Consider the following 25,707-nt stretch of genomic DNA (forward strand, 5'->3'; position numbering starts at 1 on the left):
CAGTCAGCTGAAAACAGAACAGTCCTAGCCACGTTCTCCAGACTTCAGTTCCCAGGCTTTTCTCTCGTGGTCCCGTCTCTCCTTCGCTCGCCTCTTTCTGTAGTTGGCCCAGGGCGCCCAGCAGACAGAGAGGCAGAACGCTGAGGTGGTGTTAATAAAGGAGGAAGGAGGGAGCAGGGAGGAAGAGGTATTTTTACCTTGAATTATTTTTATTAAATGTCACAACGGCTTCGCAGCACTTGGGATCTGAGTAGACAAATCAATGAAAATAATTATAGCGAACATCCTGCTTTCCACTCCCCTCCCTGTCAGCCTCTATAGCTCCCTGGGCTGGCGGAGAAGCAGGTTGCCTGCGCTTGCATGCCAGCCTGGGGAGGAGGAGCAGGACCAGCCCCTCTGACCTCAGTCCCTTCTTTACTTTGTAGCAGTGTGCAGGTTGGCCTGGCCCAGGGCTGGCATCTGAGAGGGAGGGCTACTCTAGCCACAGCAGGAGGAAGGAACCAGCGGCCAAAGAGAGACAGGTAACTCCTACGAGGACCTAGAAACTGGAAAGGAAGCTTTTATTCTTAGAACCTATTTATGGTTTAGAAATAAACCTTAGAAGCCTAATATTTCTAGTCAGGTGATGAGATTAATCAAAGCCACGTGAATGAAGTGTGCAGGAATTAATCCATCCATCTGTGCTTCAAGCACCCATACACCCCTCCATCTATCCATCCCTCCATCCATTCATCTATCCAGCAAACATTTTCCCATCCATCTTACCATCCAGCCATCCAGCATCCACTCAGCACACAGCCATTTATCCACCCACAAGCCAGCCAGCCAACCAACATTCATTCACGCATGTATCGTTCCTCCCACCCATCCATTCATGCATTCTGTGAGCTTTTTCTAAGACCCTGGAAGAAATTTGTCATGTAGAACTCCATATATTTTGCCACTGAGGAGTTAGCTGTGTGTCATGACATCTTCCATGTCCCCTCTGCATTACTTGACTTCCTGAACCCCCTGACTTCTGCTTGGGTTCATCCCATGGAAGCACAGGAGGTGAGCTGGAAGGAAGGCAGTGAGGCCAGGTATTCAGTTTCCCATTCAGCTGAAGGGACCCCTTCGGCTAAAACATATGGTTGCAGGTTGATGGCCATTTCCACGTGTCCTTTTCCATACTTGGAGGAGCTGGGAAACTCTTTCCAGGAAGAGGTGCGTGTGGGTACCTGCTCTCAGGTACTTCCACATTCCCGTGGCATCCCTGGCTCTATTTTTGTCTTTGCAATGCCCCCAGGTGTTTTCTGCTTCCTTGGGCCCTGGCTTCCTGCTGAGATTGACTGACAGCCTGTTCCACCTGGTCTGAGCCTGTTATTTCATCTCACCAAGTCTCAGTTCCTTCGCGGATGTAGTGAGAGCATAAGATCTTTGCTCATGGAGAAGGGGTGACTTGCCAGAGGTGGCATAGTTGGCTTAGAGGCAGGGCTGCGGGGGGGGGGATAGAATCCCAACTATCAAGCACAGAGCCCACCCTCTTCATTATTTGCTAAAATCTGGGCTCTAATACTGATGATCTGAGCATTTGGAGACCATGATAACAGAGGGTCATGATATATTAAGATCTCCAAACATTGTCCGGCATCTCAGGACACACCTGGTTGGGCTGGTGTGGGTACCTAGCACCCCTCACTCAGGTGAGCTTGAGGTGTGGGTCTGGGGCTGTCAGCATCCTGCTCCCTGTTGTGCCACAGCCTATCAGAAGCTGACTCTGTGGGTTCCCCTCACTGGCTGCAATCAAGAGGCACATGGTCTGGCGTTGGTTGATGTCATAAAGGGAGTCATTGTCACATTGCCTTCTTGTCTGAGCAGATAGGAACTTTGAAGGGAGGGACCCAGAATTTTAAAAATTAGTTTTTATTTATATGTTTGTGGGGGGGGCAGATAGAGTCAGAGATATAAACAGACAGAAACACACAGAGAGAGAGAGAGAGAGGGAGAGACAGAGAGACAGAGAGAGACAGAGACAGAGAGACAGGGTGGGGTGGGGGAGCACGCATGCATTCAGGTGCCCATGGAAGATGAAAGAGTTGCATCCCCTGGAACTGGAGTTAAAGGACTGGGTCACCTAACATGGGTCCTAGGAACTGAACTCTCGGATCCTCTGAAAGATCAGTAAATGTTCATACTACTAAGCCATGATCCCCAAATGTCAGACAATTCGCAAAGGAGGCCTTTTCTTTCCTCTCCCTGAAGTCCAGGCAGCAGGACTTTTCATCCCTCGATTCTAGGTGAGGCAACCTAGACAGAGAAAAAGAGAAAACTCACAAGGGATCATCGGGGTTTAACTTCCCATGAGCAAATAATCTTCCCATACTGCGGGTGGATGGTGTGGGGCAGGGACAGTCAGCTTTATTTGGTAAGGCGTTTACAGCTCTTTTCTGTCTTTGGGGACACAAAATTGAATTGTGCTCCCCCCTCAGGTGCCTTCTGCCTCAGCTCACTCCATTTAAATTATCTGCTTATTTGTTTTTATTTCATGTGTATGCATGTTTTGCCTGTATGTTTATCTTTGTACCATGTACATGCAATGCTTGTGAAGGCTGGGAAAGTGTTGGATCTTCTGGAACTAGAGTGACAGATGCTTGTTAGCCATCATGTGGGTGCTGGGAACCAAACTGTGTTCCCTGTGAGAGCAGTTAGTGCTCTTAACCGCTGCTCCATCTCTCCAGCCCAACTCTTTCTTCTTTAAATTTTATTGTATTTATTAATATTTTCTTTTATTTTACATACTGACCACAGTTCCTCCTCCCTCCTCTCTTCCCATGCCCTCAACTCATTCTTTCTTGACAAGAGTATATTTAGTCTCTTTCATCCTTGACACAGGTGCTGCTCAACTTTGCTTCCTTTCTCAGGTACCACATATTCTTCCCCTGTTATACCCTCTTCCCTCACAAGCCTCCTTGCTGCTGTAGCCTGCTCCATCCTTTCAGGCCATATCCAGAAGAGGCTTCCAGATACCTCCGGGTTGCTGGTTTCCATAAGAATGAGGTGGTTCACCCATTCAGCAAATGTAACCAAGTGTCTGTCATGTGTAGGGCATGATGGCGTACCTTAGGCATTAGAGAGGAAACATTTAAACAAAATATTAAAGCTCCCTTTGTGCTGGCTAGTTTTATGTCAACTTGACACAAGCTAAAGTCATCTCAGAGGAGGGAACCTCAGTTGAGAAAATGTTCCAACAAGATCTGGCTGTAGGGTATTTTCTTAATTAGTGATGGGGGAGGGTCCAGCCCATTGTGGGTGGTGCTATCCCTGGACTGGTGGTCCTGGGGTCTATAAGACAGCAAGCTGAGCAAACCATAGGGAGCAAGCCAGTAAGCAGCACCCCTCCATGACCTCTGCATCAGATTCTGCCTCCAGGTTCTAGCCCTGTTTGAGTTCCTGCCGTGACTTCCTTCAATAATGTGGAAGCACAAGCCAAATAAATCCTCCCCTCTCCTACTTGTTTGTGGTCATGGTGTTTCATCACAGCAATGAAACCCTAACTAAGATACCCTTCTCTCACAGAGGCTTCATCCAAATGAAATGAATGGCGGGCAATAGCAAGCATATACGTAGTCAGTGTAATGGAGAAGAGAAAGATTGGGGAGAGGGTAGTTGTGGGAGTTGCATACTGTTCAGGTCATCCATGAGAATGTAGGATTTAAGTTTAGATCCGAGGGGAAGAGTGAAAGGAGGGAGGCATGCATACTGGGATTTTTAGGCATGAGAGTTGCTGGTGTTAAAGTCCCAAGGTCACAGTGCACTGGGCATCTTCAAGGAGTATCAAGAAGACCAGTGTTTCTGGGAAGAGAATCAGAGGTGGACCAGAATTGACAAGGGCCTGGTCGTGTTACCTTGAAGGCTGGAGTAAGGAAGTTTGGCTGCTCTGAGCATGAAGGGAAGGAACTAAAAAGTTGGAGCATAAAAACGATTGATCTGATTTTGATTTAAAAACATTGTCTTGCTCCCAGCAGAGATTAACTGAAGGGGAAAGAGGGAGAAGTGGCCAGGCCTCCTCTGCAGCACCTGCCTTTTGAGCCTCCTTCCCTTTCTTGTGGCCCTTGCTCATCTGCTGCCTGCTTCCCTCACCTGCCAAATCCTCAGAAATGAGTTCCCTTCCAAGGTTTTGGAGGGAGCCATTGGCTCTGTCCAGGGTCCTGAAGTCTCCTATGCAAGAATGGCGCACCCAGAACCCATCTGTCCCTGACCTATCAGCTCTCAGCCCACTCATGGTTGGTGCATGCCAGATGGGTTTATCCAGCTGTTTTCTGGAATTCCCCACTTAATATTTTCAGGCTGTAGCTAATCCAGGGTAATGAAATTTCTGAGGGCAAAACTATGGACAAAGAGGGATACTGTGTATTATGGCCAAGGGTGCACACACAAAACAAGGGACCCCTAAGGACAGTCAAGGACGAAAGCTGTGGCTACTACAGTACCAGCAGTGGCAGGGAGAGCCATCACCTGGCAAGGGGGTTCTACCCACTGAGGACCTGCTTCCAGTGTTACCGGTACCTGAGTGAGCTCCAATATCTTAGGCCAATTACTTACCTCGCTGGCTAAGCCTCGAGTGTCAGTCACAAAACGGAGAGAGAATTGTCTACTCCCGGGGATGTTCTTTGGGCTGGAGTTACTAAAATGTGTCGCAGCAGGAGGCCTGGCACAAACAGGCTCCAGAAACCAACGCAGACGAGAATGGAATGCGAAGGACCTGCGCAAGTGGGGCAAAGAATTCCACCTGAGTGTCTGGCAGAAGCCTGTTGAAAGAGCTAGTCCTCCGAGGAGAGCTGGTAGGCAGAAATGGAAAGAATCCATGCATAAAGCCATCTAAACAAAGGCCCCTGAGACCTTTTGTTCTTGTGGGTTTTTTTCCTTTGCTATATTGCTCAAAAGCAAGACACTAGAGAAAAGCAGATCCCAATGCTTGCCCAGTTCTCGGCAGGTCCTAGAACCTACCTAGTCTCTGTGCGTGTTTTCCTGACCTCTGCCCTGTGGGATGCTTCTTGTCACCTTTACCACGCCATTGGCAGTACTTTCCCTTCAGAGCCCAGGAGTAGGGGGTTTGAGAAGCACACAAAAGCATCGAGCATTAGAACAATCTGATACTCAACCCCCCAGGGCTAGACTGCACCGGTTCCAGGGACAGACTTGCCAGAAGCCAAACATCTCCTCAAGCAGATTCACATCTAGCACCCATAAAGCCCAAATTCTTAGTGGTTCCTACAAAATACCGAAATGGATGATGCAGATGCAGTCAGTGGCTCCCAAGGGCCCAGAGTGGTCTTGCCCAGGGTTAACCAGCTCCCACAAAACCAGAGTGTCCAGACACTCTGCAGTGCTGTTCTAGGCCTGACTGAGTTGCTAAGTTAATACCACTGCCTGGTTGCAACATGATACAAAATGAACTCTCCTGGAAACAATAGAAAAAAATCAAAATACTCCAATCAGGGAAAAGAAATTGTGGGTGCTTATTAAAGTATCTGACACTGTGTATGTAATATCTTTTCAATGCCAGACAACTTGCTAGCTTCCGAACGTGTGTATTCTGGAACATTTGCAAATATAATCCTGTGCTTAGCAAATGGTTCTGCGGGCATGCTGGGGGAAACTGAACTTCTCTCTGTCAGTCCAGTCCTGGGCTGGCTCATAAAGTGATTCATTTCAACACTGTCCTTTCTGTCCCACTGTGACAGAATCACCAGCTGGTTGCAACACTTTGTATGGCCAACTCTGCTCATGCAATCTTGTTCCCAGGCTGTCTTGAAACCTTGGCATACCCAAGACTGTCTAGATCATTCCACCCATCTTATAGTAGGGAAAGCTGAGGCCAAGAAGGAAAAGGTGCTGTTCTAAGATATTAGTGGGATGTCATTGTGGGTTGTAACACTCTTGAGTGTGCTGTTCATGGGATCATGCGCAAGGAGAAAATTGCTTCTAAATTTTGGAAAGAGCCAAGAACCAAACATCAGAGAACTATGGAGGAGAAGCACTCATTTTTACAGGCTTCTGAGTAAACAAGAGTGTTTACTGTCTCTGTACTCTCCTCAGGGCTTTGCAGAGAAATAGGCACAGATACCAGCTGCCTACCGCAGGGCCCTTGCCATAAGGTCTAAGCCATCCTGAGCTCCCCAGCCCTGGATGATTCTCTGCCCTTGGGTTTAAGGTCAGAGCCAGGGAACTCACCAGAGCAGAGGAAATCCCCACTGGGCTTGAGTTTTGTAATCTGCCTGCCGATCTTGGCTGGGTAACCCCGTAGGTCATTTTAATTTTCCTGAAGCTTTTGACTTTTCTTGGATCCTTAATCAGATAAGGGGATCTGGTGTGTGTGTGTGTGTGTGTGTGTGTGTGTGTGTGTGTGTGTGTGTCCACGCTAGACCTGGCTTACCCTCTTTCCTCCCCTCCCCTCTTCTTTCCCTTGCCTGCCTTCCCTCTCTCTCTCTCTCTCTCTCTCTCTCTCTCTCTCTCTCTCTCTCTCTCTCTCTCTCTCTCTCCATAATCATTTCCATCTCTTCCAGAATGCTTAATGGAGTTTGGAGACAGAGGAAGGAAGGAAGGCTTCCTCTCCAAGCAGGAGCCAGCCCTCGCTCCCTCTTCCCGTTGCTTGCAAAGTGCATTTAGCATTGGAGAGAGTGCATCGTGGGGGAGGGAAGGGACTCCTCCATTTGAAAATGGACATTTTTGACACCCCCAGCTCTGTTGTCATTGGTCCCACCTAACTGGACAGGCCAGTGCAGTCAGCAGGCTCAGTGGCAAACCAGCTTCAGACTGAAAGGAGGGAATGCATGGAGAAGCATAATTAGAAGAAGAGGGATGCTGGTGGCTGTGTGAGCACCCTGGCAGTGCCCAGCAAGAAGGAGCCCAGAAGGGAGCCTCTAATAGTTCACCCCTGATACTTGTTGAAAAGCTGGGTCTTCCCTTTCAGCCTATCTGCCTGGCAAAGCGCAGTCCTGCTGGTGACAGCAGCCTATGCCCAGACAGTGTGCCCACCCCCTCTGTTTTGGAGAGCTCCCAGCTAATAATGGGGCAGTGGGCATTCTTTTCAGGGCCAGGGTGTGGGGGTGGGGTGTATCCTAGTTGGGGGAGGGGAGATCTTCGCAGCAGAAGGAGAGGGGAGTTGAATACTTTCCTGGCTCTCATTGTGTCACGCATAGTGGCCTGTATACAATAGATATTTGATTAATAAGTACTTATGTTTCTGAACTGCATTTTTTGATAATGGCTCTGGACTGGGCCTATCACCTGCTAGCCATTCCAGTGGAACCTTTAAGCTTATCTGATACTCTGGGGTTCAGGGTGAGGGACTCTGATGGAGGCATAGGAGCATTTAAAGTACAGGTTTGGCCTCAGCCCAGGGCTGAATAAAGAAGGTGGGGAAACACAGACGTGATGGGCAGTTCAGCACCTGCTTGTATCTTCTAGAAACACGGGACAGTCACCCTCTATGGGGGCACCAAGGACCTGTCTGACCCTACTACCTACAGAGAAAATCGGGGGAAGACTTGCCCATGGTCTTATGGCAACCAATAACAGAGTTAGAAGGCAAAGGTCTGGTGAATCCCAGAACAGAGCTCTCTCAATGATAGCGGTGTGATGCATCTGGCCAGTGAAGACCTGGAGAGAACCCCTGTCCAGTACAAAGGTGCACCAGACATGCTTGTACACAGAGATCCAATGGAAACACTCACAGGGTTCTGAAAAAGAAATCACCCTGCCCCCTCCATTTTTAGCTTCTAGCCTTTAAGATCGGCTTTTCCATTCATTCATTTCCCCATTCACTCATTTATTTGTCTAGTGACTGTTTTGTAAGCAAGCACGGGAGTGGGGATCACCAAGGCCTTGCTGGAAGGAACTGATAATCTGCTGCCCCAGGTCGTCCATTGCTGCTTCCCCACCCCACTCCAGTCTCTGGCCCGTTGCCTCGGATTTGTGAGCATCCTGTCAGCCCGCTAGACAATATTCCTGCTTCTTCATCTCCCTAGGGACCCTTCCAGAACGCTGTGGTCAGCACTTCTTACCTGACTCAGCTTCTCGAGTGGAGCCCAAACCCTTCTTCTGCGGTGGAACTGGAGGAGGCACACAGTCAACACGTGGGGCTTCTTCATTGGCCATGATGTTAGCAGGGTGCCTTGGCTCAATGTCTGTCCTGCCTCTGGCTCCCCTGCAGCCCGTGCCTTCTCCTGCAGCTCTGACCATTCCGAGAACAAGACTGAGTCTGTATGTCTCTGGAGAGGGCCATGGGAGAGTGCTCAGCTGACCACCGGTCATGCTCTGGCCATTAACCACCACTCTGCACTTCTGTAATGAAAGGCCTGCCAGACCTCTGCTTGGAAGCTACTTCCTCTGAGATAAAGGCTCTTTCAGGAAGAGGGAGGGGGGGATCCTGTCCTCTATTCCATTTCCAAACTCTGTGCTCCACCCCACCCTACACCTACCTGCCCAAACCCCCGCATCCCTCTAACCTACTCCATGACCTCCTGCACCTCATTGGAGCCACAACAAGGCCTGAGGAGTGCTCACGCTTCTGTGAAGCCTTCGGCTCTAAGGAGAACAGCCTAGAGGAAAGGAATCTGGACTTAGATGCTCAAGGGAATCTTCTTCTCCTTGCACTGTGAGCAAAAGCAGAGCTGCAGCAACACTGATGGAATGATCACACACCACCCATAAAGTCATCTCGCCCTGGGAGCAGGAAGAAGAAATTGGCCAAGCATCCAAGCAATCAGAGTGAGGCCGTGGACAAAGGTAACTAGGAGTAAAAGGTATCCCTGGTCCCCTTGGCATCACCTCCTCTGCGCTGCCTTTCCCCTTCTCAGGGTTTGCTCTGCTTTCATTATCTGAGGACCAAGTGGAAAATAGACTGGTCCTTGGGGAAATGCTCCTTTCTGTGGCTGCTAATGGAACCAGCAGCTGTCCCCAGCCATGTGTGGCTGACCTGACCCTCCAAGATGACCGGAGGTGGAGCCTAGCCAGGGAGAGGACTTTACTCAGCTCTGTTTCCCACAGGGCCCGGAGCTGATATCACACAGGGAGTGCAGAGAGATGGAGCAATTGATCTGGAGGTGGAGACTTGAGTGTAATAATCACAGCTTCCATTTATCGAGCTCCTCCTGTGAGCTAGACAGTATGCAGGTCGTTCTAGTGGCATTATCTCATTTAATCCTTTCGCTAACCTCAGGAGGCATGGAGCGATTGCTGGCATCTTACTTTATAGGAACTGAAACTCAGAGAGGTTAAGGGACTGGCTCCTAGTCACACAGCTGGCAAGGGGAAAAGCTGGGAGGGCTGAAGTTAAACTGTTCTGTGTTCTTTCTTAATGCTGAGGAAGGCTCCAAGGAAGGACAGGTGCAGGGCCACACCCATGGCATAGTGCCTCACACTTAATTTTGCCTGGGACAGGTGAGAAAAGCAGGCAACAAGTCAGCCTATTGACACGTCACCATGCTTCCAATGGAGTGGGACTCTTTCTTGAGCAGGAGAAACTGGGATTCTGGTGGAGGAGAGCTCTCAGGTTAAACCAAGGGTCTTGGGGTCTCATCTCCCGCCTTGCGATGGTCCTTCAGTCACTGGAATCCTCTTCTTTTGGCTACACAGTATAGATTGTGTGTATGTAACCTGAGCTGGATTGACCTCATAGCCTGTGGGACCCAGGGAAGACACTCCATGTTTAACAGGTGAAATGGGTGAGCCTGGAAATACCCTTGGAGGTGGACCACGAGAGTTGCAAAGCTGACTGGAGACACTGGAAGGATGAGACAGGTCAGAGGAGCAGAGTAAGGTGCAGAGTCTTGCAGAAAATCAAGGCCCAGAGAGAGCTCAGGGTAGCTGTATAAAAGGTTTCATGGTGTAATATTCTGCCTTTAATAGGCACTCATTAAACTGTAGACCAACCTTCCTCCAGTGGACATATTATTCCTTGGAAACACACCAGCACAAGGAGGAAACAGAGGCCCTCAGAGTATCTGCCATCTGCCAGGCAGGGTGATAGGCATCTTACATACGTTAATTCAGCGAGTGAGTCAGAAAGGCTTTGTTTCTTTCTGTTCTATTCTGATTTGTTGGGACAGGCTTGTGTATCCCAAGCTGACCTTGAATTCACCATGTAGCCAAGAATGACCTTAAACTTTTGGTTTTCTGTCTACATCCTGAGTTCTGGGATTACAGGAATGGGCCACTATGGCCAGTTTCTGCGGTGCTGGGGATTCAACTCAGGGTTTTGTGCATAGTATGTGAGTTCTCTAACGATGGGCTTATACTCCCAATCTCCACGTCGTGTTCTAAAGTGGGATCTGAGGAAGCAATGTTGGACAGTCCAGAGGACCCAGTGCCTGGAGAGGGATGGGATCCCTCCATTTCTTGTCTTTTGTGTGGTCTTGAAGTCTGTCCTCCATACTCTTTTCTCTGCTCCCCCATTCCAGTCTCCTGCTTTTGACTCCTCTGAGGGGATTCTCCAGTTCCCTGAGATGTGGCAACCAGCAGCTGGGCCCAGGAACATCACTCTTGCAGTCTCCCTCTAGGTCTTGTGCTGTGGGTCTCTGAGACTTTATTGGTGTCAATTTGAGGCCATGGGCACTGGTTTAAGTTCTTGTTGGCAGCTGTAATCTGGTCGAATTGTCATGTGACCTCAGCAAGTCAATGCCCCCACTCCCCTAAATTCAATTCCAATTATGGAAAGGGACCAGCCAGGCTCTGGGACTTCCTCCACTCCTTCCTGTCTTGAATGTTATGCTCTGTGTTTTCTGATTTTTTTTTTTTTTTGATTTTCGAGACAGGGTTTCTCCGTAGCTTTTGGTTCCTGTCCTGGAACTAGCTCTTCTAGACCAGGCTGGCCTCGAACTCACAGAGATCTGCCTGCCTCTGCCTCCCGAGTGCTGGGATTAAAGGCATGCACCACCATCGCCCGGCTTGCTCTGTGTTTTCTGACTTTCGGAAGTCACATGGAGTTTGTGACTTCTACCTCTACCACCCTCTAGCAGTGTGACAGTAGGCAAGGTATTAACCTCCTTGACTCTCCAGTTCCTCATCTGTGAGGTAATGCTCACCTCATGGTCCATTCTAAGGACTAAGTGAGATAATGTGGGCAGTTTGGTTAGATGCTCAGTCTAGCACCTTGTACTGGGTAGGTACCCAGAGAAGCTCTGGTGATGTGTATCCTCCTTCTCCATCCTTTCCTTCTCCTCCTCTTCCTCCTCGTCACTATCACCATCATCTTAACCACCTCCATCTGAGAGGAGAACCGGGGACACCCCCCCCCCCTACTTCCATGGAGGGTGATGAGTAAATCACCATTCCGCCTGAAGGAGTTGTGTTCCCCTCCCAGTTCGGCTGTGTCTTCTGCTCAGCCCAGATGTTGCTCTGTTTCACCCACTTTTAACTTGGCTGCCCTGGAGTGTTAGCCTCTCTGGGAGCAGGAAACTCAGGACCACTTACCTTGGAGCCACAGGCAATGGGGTGATGCTGGCTACTGAACAGAAGCTGGCATGCTGGGGCAGGGTATGGATTCTCTCCAGCCAGGCCCCCCTCGGGCAACTGACAAAGGACAGGTGGAATCTCCTGGGAATGGTAACCATAATGCCATGCTGCCACACCGAGGTCAACCTCCGTTTCCCTGTTCCCATAGGTGCATTGGTGGGCAAGACGATCTTCCACACAGCATTCCTGGGTCACATGGCTGAGGTTCCTGATTCTGTCCATGTCCTCCTTCCTTGTTATCCCAGAGCTGCAACCCTGGACCTCCGTATCTCATACATGTCCCATCACCAACTGGCATCCACAATGCCTCTTGGGTATTAACCTGCGTAGCCTCTTGGGAAGCCATATCAGGGTCTGGGGCTTCAGAGATGGGGTGGAGTGCTGTCACGGAGGTGACAGCGCCCCCAGAGTGAAGTTTCCTCACCAGGCTAGGCTCTCCTTGTTGGCTGTACCCCTTACTTCTCACCTGCCTCTCAGGCAGACAGTGAGGGACCACAGCAAGGATGCAGATTTCAGAGCAGGTGGGGGCCATCTGTGCCCAGGTCTGAACATCTGCCTCCACTGTTATCCGATTATACCCATCCTCTCTCCCCTGGTGGGCGGCGTACCTACTGCTCATGGTCTTCATTAAACCACATTTTGGTTTTTATTTATTCACCCTAGGGCTGGCAGAGGGGCATCTGTATGCAAGTGAGGAGCGTCAGGTAGAAGAGGAGGGTGGAGGAGCAGGTGCCTGAACCCTCTGAGTGAGGTTGGAGCTGAAAGTAATGGGAACCAGCTGGTACCCCCCCACCTCTACACACATCCTTCCCAAACCTTTAAGTATATCTCAATACCTGAAGTCCTGGCCTACATACCACATACTGTGATATATCTATCAGGTTTCCCCAGATTAAGGATAAAGTTTTAATCACACCACTGCCACAGGAAAAACGAAGCCTATAATTCTGGCCTTCATGAATCCGTGTGTCATACATGACACTCTAGTAGGCCTCTAGCTGAGGCCAGAAGACAGTGAGTGTGCCAACAGACTATGCATGGATTCTATCGGCCTCCCTAGAGCGTTATTGGAATTCTCATCCACCAGAAAAGGAGACTAAGGAATGACGGAATGACTTGTTTCTCTGGGCCCTTCACCCACTCTTGGCTGCTAGTGGCCCCAATTCTGACACCCGAGCCTCAGCTCAGCATTCCAGCGTTGTAGCTGTCCTGATCTGTCAACAGGATGGCGCAGTCCTATCCCTAAACTTGCGTCTTTCTTAGATTTGAAAGCTCACTGGGCTCCAGTCTTAGCTCTGTCCCTCAACGGCAGAACGTGACTGTAGGCAAATGACAGTCACTCCCAGCCTCAGTTTCCTTGTCTGAAACACAGGCACAGCTTTGCTATGTTTTAACTGCAAGCATTCCTAGATGCTAATGTTAGTCACGGGTTCAAATCCCAGCTCGGCTATGGGAGGCTTGCACACCTGGGTCTCCTTCTTCACTGCTGGGAGTAGAAATCCTTGCTGATTTTCTAATACTACAGTGACTAAGGGACAGCAGGGCAGGGTAAGGCCTGTACACTTGAATCCTGCTCTCACTGCTTGAGTTCAAAGCCCTGCTAGGCCACTCACAATTGTATGATCTTGGAAAAACAGCGTAACCGTGTTGTCCCTCAGTTTTATAGAAATATTGACAGTAATGCTTCGTGTTGTTGTGAGGGTTAAAAGGTTCCCAGAACTCTTAGCATGATGCTTAGTGCTTCGTGGGAATACAGTAAGTAGTGGAGGCTCAGCTCTGGCTTTTTGAGGATTCCATAAAATTATGACCAAGCTCTGGGCCCACACGAGATCTCTGCTGCTCTTCTGCCCTGAACACTGACCATCTTGAAAGGCTCCTTCCGTCTCTAGCGGCAGGAAAGGAACCTCATGGTCTGTTCCCCTGAAAGGACTTGGATATAAACTTTGCCCAGGTTAAGGTAAACCTGATACAGGTTTGGAAAGGTGGCATTGCCTCCATTTCACCGAGAGCCTTGGCTGTTGCTGTCCTCGGAGCAGAGCGAAGCAGCCGCCTCCAGGATCACTGCATCGGATTTTATGAAGGCATTTTCTCAGTTGAGGGTCCTCCCTTTCATATACCTCTAGCTTGTGTCAAGTTGATACAAAACTAGCCAGCACACTGATGTTCTATAAATAACTGATCTCCATGTCTTCTCTCTTTTCTTCTTTTTATTTTAATTAGTTAATTTTTAAATTTAAGTGTATGAGTGAGTGGAGAGCTTGTGCATGTGAGTGTATACATCTGATGGGGTCAGAAGAGGGCGTCAGATATGCTGAAGATTGAGTTAGAGGCAGTTGTGAGCTGCCTGATGTGGGTGCTAGGAACTGAACTTGGTCCTATGCAAGAGCAGCAAATACTCTTAACCACTGAACAATCTTTCCAGCCTCTCTCTTTTTTTCTTTTTCTTTTTCTCTTTCCTTTTCAGGGTTTCTCTGTAGCTTTAGAGCCTTACCTGGAACTAGCTCTTGTAGACCAGGCTGGCCTCGAAGTCACAGAGATCTGCTTGCCTTTGCCTCCCAAGTGCTGGGATTAAAAGCGTGTGCTACCACCGCCCCAATTCTCTCTAATTTTCTTAAGGAATGTACATGGTTTGGGTAGACTACTGCTCTGAGCTTCTGGCCATAGGGAGTTTATTTATTATTATTGTTATTATTATTATTATTATTATTATTATTATTTTCAGGGTCCCAATACACAGCCCCAAACTCTCAATCTCTCTGCCTCAGTATTTCAAGTGCCGGTATCACAGGCATGCACCACCACACTTAGCTCGAGTTTCAGTTTTGTAAGATTAAAAGTTTCTGAGATTGTTTGTATGGCTATGTGAGTATATTTAACACTACTAAAGCCAATATTTAAAATGATTAAGTTTTGTCATACACCAAAATGTAAAAATTGTGTAAACCAGTCATAGTGATGCATGACTATCACAGCACTCAGGAGGCTGAGGCAGGAGAAGCGCATGTTTGGGGCCAGCCTAGGCTACTGGAACTCAGTACTCAGTCAGTAACATCTCTCCAAATCCCTGTCCCTCCAGAATCTTGCAGTCTCAGGGCTGCTTTCTATTGCTCTGCTCCTGGTCACTCCAGGTATCCCACGTGGCTGAAATCACTGGCCTTATGTGACTTGGTTATTTCCCTTAGCGTAGGGTCTTTGAGTTTCATGCATGTTCGATGCATTACAATGCATTCCATTTGAAGGCAGGTATTCACACACCCCTGAGCATCACTTCCTCAATTTGTTATTGCTCAGCCATCAGTGGACACCTGAGTAGCTTCCATGGTTGGCTGCTGGAGTCATACTGTATAGCTGTGGCTGTGCACATGCCTATTGGAGTCCCTCCTGCGTGTGCCCAGGACCCTCTGGATGACATGATAATATGTCTTTTGTTCTTTTGAGGACACTTCACTCTGTTTCCAGCCCTGGACTCAAGCACTGCAGGAACATTGGACATCACAAGTCTCTGCACAGATAGGGAGTTAAGGACCCAGCAATAGTCCCCTCTATGTGTTGTGGGAGTTGGTGGCTCAGGTACTCTGAAATCAGGTGTTCTGGGGGTTTGCACTTTGAAGATGGCCATGGGAACAACCCACTGGTCTTTTATCCCTGAAAGTAGCTGAGACCTATACTATTTGTCTCCACTGCCAACTTGACTTATGTAGAATCATCCTTAAGCACAGGTCTGGGTGTGCCTATGGGGGAGTTTCCAAGAAGGTCTAACTGAGGAGGGCAGACCCACTGTGAATGTGGGCAGTATCATCCCAGGGACTGGGGTCTTGGATCAAATAAAAGGAGAAAGAAGGGTCAAGGTCAGAGCCAGTATTTATTCACCCTTCTGCTCCCTGACAGTAGACACAGTGTAATCTAGCCATGGCCTGCTCCTATGCCTTCCTATCTATGGTGAACTGACCCGTCCTCCTCTGAGCCCAAACACACACTTCCTTCCTTAAGCTGCTTTCATTGGGTATTTTGTGGCAGCAACAAAAGTAGTTAATATAGAAAAACTGGAGCACAGGGCCACCCTGAAAGTCACAAAACTGTTCAGTCACCTACAACCTTGTGTGTTTTAGGTCTCCAGGGCCTGGAGTCCTTTCCTGCTACTTAAGGCAGAGTTCTCCTTTCTGGTCTGCAGAGCCTTGCATGTGAGAACTGGCCTGGGGGATGGGTGGCAGGTGCTTTGGAAAGAGCTCAGGTCTACTCTGTGCTCTCCCCCTGAAGGAGACAGTTGATCCAAAGGGACTTGCAGCTTTGCTCTCTTCCTCAGCTCCTGGGGCACACTCGCCAGTCCCTGAAGCTTAAAAGTCAAGAGGATTGCAGCTTTCCTAACTCCAGGAGGTAAACTGAAGCCCTGGGCACTAAGAATCCTGCTAAGAGGATGAACAAGAACCCAGGAGCCAGGCTGCTTCTGTCTCAGTCTCGCCATGCCCAGGTAGAGGTGCTATGTCATCTATTCAAATCGGCACTGCTGGGGACCTAGCACCCAGCACTCTAGCTCTGGGTACACCCTGTGTCCTTCAGGTCAGCCTGCCACTCTAAGGCCCATTAAGAATGTATGAGGTTCTGTGTGTGAGTGACCAGAAGATGCTTGGTCTCTGGTAAACCTCCTCACTTAGTGCCCCTTCTGCCCTAGCTGGGCAGCCCCGTGGAAACATTGGTGGTGGCAGCCATCACTTATTCATGACAGAGCAATTAGGCAGCTGCTCTGGGTCTGGGCTTCTGCTCAGAATGGTCTCTCTCTCTCTCTCTCTTTCTTCTTCTTCTTCTTCTTCTTCTTCTTCTTCTTCTTCTTCTTCTTCTTCTTCTTCTTCTTCTTCTTCTTCTTCTTCTTCTTCTTCTTCTTCTTCTTCTCATGTCCCTATTTCTAGACCCATCCCCTTGCCCAGGCTTACCCTTTCTGTCTTGATCTGTTCTGAATGGCTGTGAACTGAGTGGTGGCTCTCAGAAGACAGGCCCATCATGGCCACACAGAGATACGTGGGGCTGAGAGTGTTTTATATGAAGAAGAGTCTCTTTGGAGCCTTCCTGCCTCTGTGAGCTGGCCTGAGAGCAGGCTGGAGGACTCTGGCCCAGCATGGATGGGTGACAAGGTGGATGGTCCTGCTACAGGGTGGATGCTGAAGAACACAGGTCTGGTCTAGGATTCTGGATTGGGCTCTGTTTGTTGTTGGCTTTGTGGCCTTAGACCAGGCACGTAGCTTCTCGGAGTCTCTATGGCTGCAGCATGCTTATACTGGGAGTCATAACCATGCTAACCAACCTGCCTTGCAAGGATCTCAGCATCACCATGGTAGAGTGGGGCTGAGGAGTTGTGGCTACCATTCACAACTGTTAGAACATGTTCACTCTTAAAGAAAAACTCAAGAACTGGAACCTAGAGAAGGAAGGCCTGACCCCTTACTCTTGATACCAAAAAATCCCAGTCCTCACACTTCCAACCCCAGGATCTTACCAAAAGGGAACAGTCATCCAACCTTTCTCTCCTACTCTGTCATTTTGTTACAGAGCTCAGAGGAACCTGAGAGACCTTCTTGTCTAGCTCTCCAAGGCTCAGAGACAGAAACCAGCCAATCCATTGTCACACAGCAGTCAGTGGAGGAGTGTAAATCTCTACTTGCTGCTTGTGCCCATTGCTTGACCTGGGGACCTTGTAGGGGCCATGGCACAGTGGAGGACCTGCAGCTAGTTTGGTTTTCTCCATGATGGACATAGAAGGGCTCACAATGTTTCCTCTCTTGGGAGGTCTGTGAATTACAGTATTAAGGAAAGACAGTAGGGAGAAACAGAGGAGATGGGATGCCCAGAGAACTAGATGACCCAAGGTGACTCTACCCTTTACCTTTGTCCAGGACTGTGCTCAAGAACTATGGGGTTTGGGTATTTAGGTTGAAATGACATTGCTATCTCAGCCATCTGGAGCGGCAGGGCTGGGCTTGGTGAGGCTCCGGTTTACTCTTGATGCACAGCCCTTTGATGTTTGTGAGCTCAGCTCAGCTTTCTCTGGATAACGTGTGACCTGGGGTGTGCACTCCAGCAGACCCACCCTTTGGCCCCTGCCGCTCTCCCCTAGGCCACATTGGAAGCACCAGGCTTGTATGGTAACATCAGGCTTGTTACATTGTCACACCAGTGTCTCCCCTAGGCTGCATCAGCAGCTGCCCTGATGAATAATTCATGGGGGCCTTGTTTACTTTTCCCTTCCTGAATGTTCATGCCTCTCAAACCCAAGATAGCCCCTCCCAGGTCCAGCTGCCCTGGCCTCTACCCATGGCTTTGGTTTGGCTACCAGAAAGCCACCTTGGGGCTGGGCCATGCACTGGCTGTGAATTATTCAGGTCTCATCTGCCTAGAGCCAGCATGGATATCGGGACAGGGAGGAATCTGGGCTGTAGGGGGCACTCATAGGAAACAAGTGTGGGATAACACTATCCCTGCCCGCACCTCCATCTATGTTGAACCCCACATCCCGCTGGATTCATAACTATCTGCTCCTGTGGACACCATGTGCCTCAGTGGGACTCTACAAACTTGCCTCAAGGACTCCTGCATATGGTCTATGTGGAGGTGCTGGCCCCGTGTTGATTGCCTCGCCTCTATGAACCAGCAAGACAGCCCACATACACAGTCCTTCGGGGGGCGGGGAGCCAAGTACAGGTCTCTGGAGCCAGACAACACAGGATAGATCAAAGCTGTATCCCGCCCCTGCTACTAGGCTGGGTCACTGAGACTCCTGTGCCGCTGCTGGAAGCTGGTTAGTGCTCTGCCAGTGTGCCACCCCGCCTGCTTGGCTAGGGTTTCCCTATATAGTCCAAGCTGGCCTCAAATTCATGATGACCCCGCCCCCCCGACTCCTGAGTGATGGGACTAGAGGTGTGTGCCACTAAGTCGCGGTGGTTTGAATGAGAATGGCCCCCATAGGCTCAGTTATTTGAATACTTGGTCCCTAGTTGGCAGCTGTGTTTGGGCAGTTTAAGAGGTGTGACCTTGCTAGCAGAAGTAAGTCACTAGGGATGGGCTTTGAGGTTTCAAAACCTCCTGCCATTCCCAGTGGGAGCTCTCTGCTTCCTGATTCAGGATGTGAACTATCAATTGCAATTCTAGCAGCCATGACTTCAACCCTACTGTCTCATCTGTCTGGAACCACAAGCCCAAACAAACTCTTCTGTAAATTGCCTTGGCAATGGAGCCTCATCAAGCAAAAGAAAAGCCTCTAACATATACACATCTAGCTCTAGGGAGCTTTTTATCTGGGAAGGGGTGTGTGCATGTCTGTATATGTGTATGTTTGTATATGTGTGTGTACTTGATCTTACATGTGTGTGCGTATGCATGTTTGATGTCAGCTCTCTTCCTCAATCCTTCTCTACCTTTCCAGGTCTCTCAGTGTGAAAGACCCTCAGAGAGGACCTTTCCTCTCTGATGAAGACCCCAGAACCAGGACACTCCGAGACCAGGCCACAGGATGCAATTAGCAAGAGGTTTATTGAGTAAACACAGGTACCTGCGGGCAGCAAGTCTTTCGGAGGACTTGCGCACCTGCCAACTGGAGGGCGGGCTTTTTATAGGGAAGAGCAAAAAGCAAGTTTACAGAAGCAAAAGCGTGGTTATCGATCGACCGGAACGAGGCGGGGGCATGAATGGTTTCCCCTCTCAGCATGGGTGTCAGCAAGAAGCAAGTTTTCAGAAGCAAAAGCGTGGTTATCGGAATGCGGGGGGGGGCATGAAAGGTTTCCTCTCTCAGCATGGATGCCTGGCAACAATCATCCTGTTCCTATCTTATAGCTAACCTGCTTTGTTGACATCCTATCTTATTGACATCTTGCCTTGCAGTCTTCCTATCTCTATCTCCTGTTCTCTCAGGCACCTGGGATGTTCTAACGGGAGCAGGCTGGCTGCTGATCCGGAGATTTGTTTAAAACAACAGGACGTTCCCCCGGGAGCATGCTAGCTGCGGGTTTTGAGGAGGGGGTCTGTAGGGTCTTTCAAGTGAACCTGGAACTCCCCAGTTCAGCTCTACTGGCAGCTTAGTAAGGCCAGGGATCCTATTTCCACCTTTGCACTGGTATTCCAGGTGGGACTACTGAGCCTGGCTTTTTACATGAGTCTGGGGAACTGACCTCAGTCTAGGGCTTGCATGTCTTCCACTGACTAAGCTATTTCTCCAACCCTATCTTGCAGGCTGTTTTGTTTTGTTTTGAGACAGAGTCTCGCATAAGCCAGGCGTAAACCAGGCTGACCTCTAAGTTACTGCATATCTGAGGTTGGCCTTGAACTTTTGATTTCTTTGCCTCTACCTCTTGAGTGCTGGGATAAGAGGCGTGTACCAAAATTCCTGACTTACTTTGTTAGCTTATATATTTTTTTAATTTTTACAGTTTTTTTTTTTCTGAGACAGGGTTTCTCTGTGGCTTTGGAGCCTGTCCTGGAACTAGCTCTTGTAGACCAGGCTGGCTTTTGAACTCACAAAGGTCTGCTTGCCTCTGCCTCCCAAGTACTGGCAGTAAAGGTGTGTACCACTACCGCCCAGCAATTTTTAGAATTTTAAATTACATGTACTTGTGTGTCTCTGTGTTTGGTCATGTGCACGTGAGTCCAGGTACCTTCAGAAACCAGAGGTGTTGAATCTCCCTGGAGCTAGAGTTATAGATAATTCTGAGCCATCAGTAGGGGTGTTGGGAACTGAACTCAGGTCCTCTGCTAGGGAAGTAGCTGCTGAGTCATCTCTTCAGCCTTTTGACGAGACTTTTAAAGAAGGGTGCTAGGCTGTACTTTCCTCAGTTGGACTCATAAGAACCAACACTGAGGCAGCTTCTATTAGGAGCTTGGTAGATGCTTGTGGAGTGAGCAACCACATGGACAAGTAAAAAATTGCTCTCCAGAAATACAGCAGTGATTTCAGAAGAGGCAGGGAGTCAGCTCCATCTTCCTGGGGTGTTCCACAGGCTCACAATTCACCAGCATCCCATAGCAGGGATGGATACCTTGGTAAGGGAGATGCCGTCGAAAGAGTCCAGCTCTCTCACATGGCATGAGGAGGTGGTGGGCATGGATGGTGATGATGCCGGTGATATCAGTGTATACAGTGATGATAAAGATCATGTTCTTCATCAGAGACGGAGTTAGGCAAAGTGGAAAGAGCAAGCTTGCTGCTCTAGTCTGCCTCATATCATTTCCCTCTGCAGTAGGCGATGGTGGTCTTTCCTTTGAGTTCCTGCTATCTGTCAAGAAGCCTGCACATGGCACAAGACAGAGGCCCTAATTACATGTCATATGTTTTAGTTTTCAGATATTTGGGCAGTTTTGGGGCATTACCCCCTCTCATCCCAATATAAAAACTTCTCAGTGTGTTCTGATAAGTTCCTTTTTATCTTCTTCTATGTCTAGGTTTACCCTACCATAGCAACAGGTCATGTAAATCACTCCCCTTTTCCCTTATTGTGCAGGGGTTTTCTCTGTGTTGAAATATTCCACCCTGGAGTCAGACTCCTTAAGATGTGGGAAGTAGACAACTCACAAGTCTCAAGAAGTCTTTGAAGCTTACACGGCTCCTCTCAGAGTTACATAAATGATAGGAACTTCTGGGGAGACAAAGCCCTCTGACATACTGAGCGGTCAAGCTGAGCACTCCAAGGCTGCAAGTTTCTTGAGCCATCATCCTTGCTGAGGTGGGGCTTCTTTTGGTGATTCAGATGTCTGTGGTTTGCCCATGCTCCTGGAAGTAATCCCAAGAGACTCATTGGTTTGGCCAAGTTGATCTTCAATGAAATGATTATTTTCTTGTTGATGCTCTATCTGGGTTGAGTAGACACTGGCTCATGCCTCCCTAGCAGAAGTCACACAGCAATTCTGAACACTTATGGACACTGGTGAGTGGGGCAGGCTGCCTGGCTGGAGCCCTGTGCTCAGGCTTCTGGGCCTCATGGTCACAGAGAACCACGCCTAGCTGTAAAGTACTGATAAGTTATTTAGATCTTTCTGTTGCTGTCAGAAATACAGCTTCCAAGATCCAAGACCAGGTGGTGCTGGTCTTTTTTTGGAGGTGCTAATTAATAATTTAACTTCACATAATGATAATTTTATCTCATTGCTGTTCGTGGATTTATGATTATACCATCCATCCGGTGCTAGGTGTTCCTTGAGGAGTATGCATCTCCTGCTGTCTGCTAAGCACACTGTTGGGAGAATTTCCATTGGGGAGAGGATCCCAATGAGCCATATAGGGGAAGATGGTCTGCTGAACTTATGTCATTGAAGGACCCCTATCCGTGGGACTGGACAGTGTTCTGGAGTTGCTCAGATTCTTAAGTGGGTGCACACAGGACCTGGTGATTTTTCAGTGCATCCTCATCTTGGAGGCTGTGGAAATGGGTTTTGGGGAAACCTGGTATCCCAGACTACCACAGCAAGAAGAACCTCAAGTGTGTTACATTTTGCTCAATGCCTTTTTTGAAGACAGAGAAACCTGGTGTTCAAGACACACAGGGCCTAATGCAGTGCTCAACAGCCTCTAGTAACAGCATTCGGTTTGAATCCAGGGCTCCTGCTCTACTGAGTCACAGCCTCTCAGGACATTTGGTCTCTGCAGACCCATCCTTCATCCTCACCCATGAGCACAGAGACTGGGCACATGATAGGAAGTAGTCCAGCAGCTAAGGGTCAGATCGGCAGAGGAGTGTCTTGTTGCCATACTGCAGGCAGCATCCAGATAATAATCCTAAAGGGGGACAGTGATGTGGCGGAGGGACCCTTGGGTACATGAAAGCCCTCCTTCAGTTCTCTTGCCTCTCATCAGGCAGTGACATTGGTGTTTCTATTGTCCAGAAATGTTCCAATTTCAACAGCCAAGGAAAGCAGAAGGGCTAGAACCAGAGGCAAAGGGAAGCAAGAGGCCTTGCCTTTGGATGCGAAGGAAGAGCATTCCAGAGACTCAAAAGAACAATGTTCCAGGGAGCTGGAGAGATGGCTCAGTGGTTAAGAGCATTGCCTACTCTTCCAAAGGTCCTGAGTTCAATTCCCAGCAACCACATGGTGGCTCACAACCATCTGTAATGAGATCTGATGCCTTCTTCTGCCTGCAGGCACACACACAGACAGAATATTGTATACATAATAAATAAATATTTTTTTTAAAAAAAGAACAATGTTCCAGACTTAAAGCTCTGGGACATTTGGGAGGGAGCTACGGGCTGGAGGGCTGTCTTAATTTTGTCTTTGTCTTTGAAAGCCTTTAAAACCAATGGACTTTAGTACATGGGTGAGACCCTTTGATTCTAGGCGTTTCCATTTCCTCTCCTGTATGCGAGGGAGGGCTCAGTAGAGGGTGTCAGAGAGGCGGCTGTGTCCAGGCTGAGTGAAGGGCTCTGGGGACCTCTCTGACTGCTGGATTCTCCTTTCTGTTCCCTTGAACTCTCCTTTTGCCAAGGCCCCAGGTTGGCCTTCGTCCATGCTAATGCAAAGCTAATGTTGAAGACCAGATTGGCTGTGGCATGCGAGTGTTCAGGGGCCCTCTTGACAGCTTGAGAAACCCTCCAGCCATACTGGGCAGCTTGTGCTCTAAGCTGGATGTCCCTCCTCCCAGCAATTGTGCCTGTCACTTCTCATTAGGACTGATACCATAGCACCTGCCAGGGAGCTGTGGGGGCAGGACGGGTCGTGCTCTTTTTCAGAACCCCCAGAGAGGTAGGTGACTTAGGGGTAGAGTCACTGGGGACCTGGGAGGTTTTGCCCTTCCTGGATGCACCCGGGCGCTGCTTGAAGAACAAGAGTTCACAAGGACCCCTTGGCTAGGAACCATGTGTTGTTTAGGCTTCAGCCAGAGTCTGTTTTCAATAAGCTTCAACCATGACACACACTTTCTATCCTTGGAAGCTTGAAATCATTCAAAACATTTCGAAGGTCATAGCAGAACATTCCTTGGTAATTAACAAACGTGGAAGGCTCTTAAAACCATTAATTTTATCTGTCTTAAAAATTGTCCAAATAAGGTATGTGCAAAATAAAAAAAGATTAAATTCTACAGATCTTATAACAAGGTCATATTATGTTGTTTGTTTTCTTTGGGTCTGGAGAGAGTTGTGAGCTGCTATGTAGATGCTGGGAACTGAACTCAGGTCTTCTGTAAGGGCAGGAAGTGTTCCTAACTGCTGAGTCATCTGGTCAGACCTAGGGCGACATTTCAAGTGTGTGTGTGTGTGTGTGTGTGTGTGTGTGTGTGTGTCTATGTGTTGTATGTGAGCATGTGTGCCACAGCAGATGTGTGTGAGCACGTGTGCCATAGCAAATGTATGGAGGTCAGAGGACAACCTTGAATGTTGGTCCCTGTCTTTCCACCTTGCTGGAGGTGGAAACAAAAGTCTTTTTTGCATCCGTGTACACCAGGCTAGCTGGTCCATAAACTCAGGGCTCTCCTGCCCCAGTTCTTATCTTGTTGGAGGAGTATTTGCTGTGTCTGACTTTATGTCGGTTCTGGGGATCCAAAATCAGGTCCTCACATTATGTGGCAAGCACTTCATTCAGTGGGCCATCTCCACAGCCCAGGACCACACTCCACAGCCATTTTTCCTGTTTGTTTTCCTATCTCTGACTAATACACGCACAGTGCAGGCTTTGACTGATCAATTTTAGAAGTTATTTGTCAACTTTGTGATGTAGTGAGTGAAGATTTTTATGCTGTTCACTCTATTTCTGACCATGGTCATTTTACACAGTAACAATGTATTTTTTTTTTAGTTAAATATAGAGCATTGTAATAAATGTAGAACTACGGCTCACTTAGTTCCTTCCATGTGGGCTGGGAAACGTGACTTTACTGGTCTCTTTGGGTTAGGACAATTAAAAATTTGCCTTGCCTTCTTTCTCTCTGGTCCTATAAGGGACTGGACAGTCTGTGGGTTACATGTTGGGCAAATATAAAAGGCAGGAATGCCATCTTATCAGAGTGTAACACCGGTAAGAAATAACTATAGCCACTGTCCATCTATCCACCCATCCCTCAATTCGTCTGTTTATCCATCCATCCATCCGTCCATCCGTCCATCCGTCCATCCGTCCATCCGTCCATCTGTCCATCCATCCGTCCGTCCATCCATCCATCCTTTCATCCATCCATCCGTCTGTCCATCCATCCATCCATCCATCCGTCCGTCCGTCCATCCATCCATCCTTTCATCCATCCATCCGTCTGTCCATCCATCCATCCGTCCGTCCGTCCGTCCATCCATCCATCCATCCATCCATCCATCCATCCATCCATCCTTTCATCTATCCATCCGTCCATCCATCCATCCATCCATCCATCCATCCATCCATCCATCCATCCATCTGTTCATCTATCCACCATTTATCCATCCATCTTGTACTACAAAGAAACACTATTCTCTTTTCCCACTCTTTCTACTTCCACTCTTGCTCCCAGGACAAAACTTTTTTAAATGATTATTTTTTTTTCAAGTTTTTATGTGCACCTGTGGGGGCCTGAGTATGGAATTCTATAGGGAAAACACCCCCCCTCCCCAAGTTAAGATACTGTCCTATGTATCGGCTTAAGAGTCTTAAAACCATGTTCTTTCTCCCGAAATTTGTTTCCCGAATGTTTGTTTGTTTTTTCCTTTCTAGAAGCTTTGAAGATCTTCTCTCTGTCCACACATTGTAAAATTTATCAGTACTTCTTAGACTGGATCGACCAGATCTGGTCCTCATTCTTAGATCTTGATGGGTTCTTTAACCTGAAGTTCCTTTAGTAATGGGAAATTGGCATGGTGCTTCCTCCTTCTGCTCCTCCCCCAATCATCTTCTTCTTCCTCCTCCTTCTCCCGTTCCTCTTTCTCCTCATGCTCTTCCCCTTCATCCATCAGCTTTCTTTTATTTTAGTTCCCAGACTGACACTTGCAAGAGTTAACCAGGCTTGCAATTATGTTGCATAACAAACCAATCTAAACGGTGATAACTTAAAATGTGATTGATGGTCTCTCGGATCAGTGGCTGACTGTGGAGATGGCGGGATGGCAAGTGAGGAAGCCTGGTCACACATGAACTGGACACCTCAGTCACAGTATTCATTCCGACTTCCCTTGATCTGAAGGCAGAAAATGAAGGGCTACTTTAGTGGGAGGGGCTGCAAGGTCACATGGCAAAATGTCTGAATAGTGAAATGAGTAAATAATTGGGAGAATTTCC

Source organism: Microtus pennsylvanicus, chromosome 11 (assembly GCF_037038515.1).
Source record: "Microtus pennsylvanicus isolate mMicPen1 chromosome 11, mMicPen1.hap1, whole genome shotgun sequence".
In the NCBI taxonomy this organism is placed as follows: Eukaryota; Metazoa; Chordata; class Mammalia; order Rodentia; family Cricetidae; genus Microtus; species Microtus pennsylvanicus.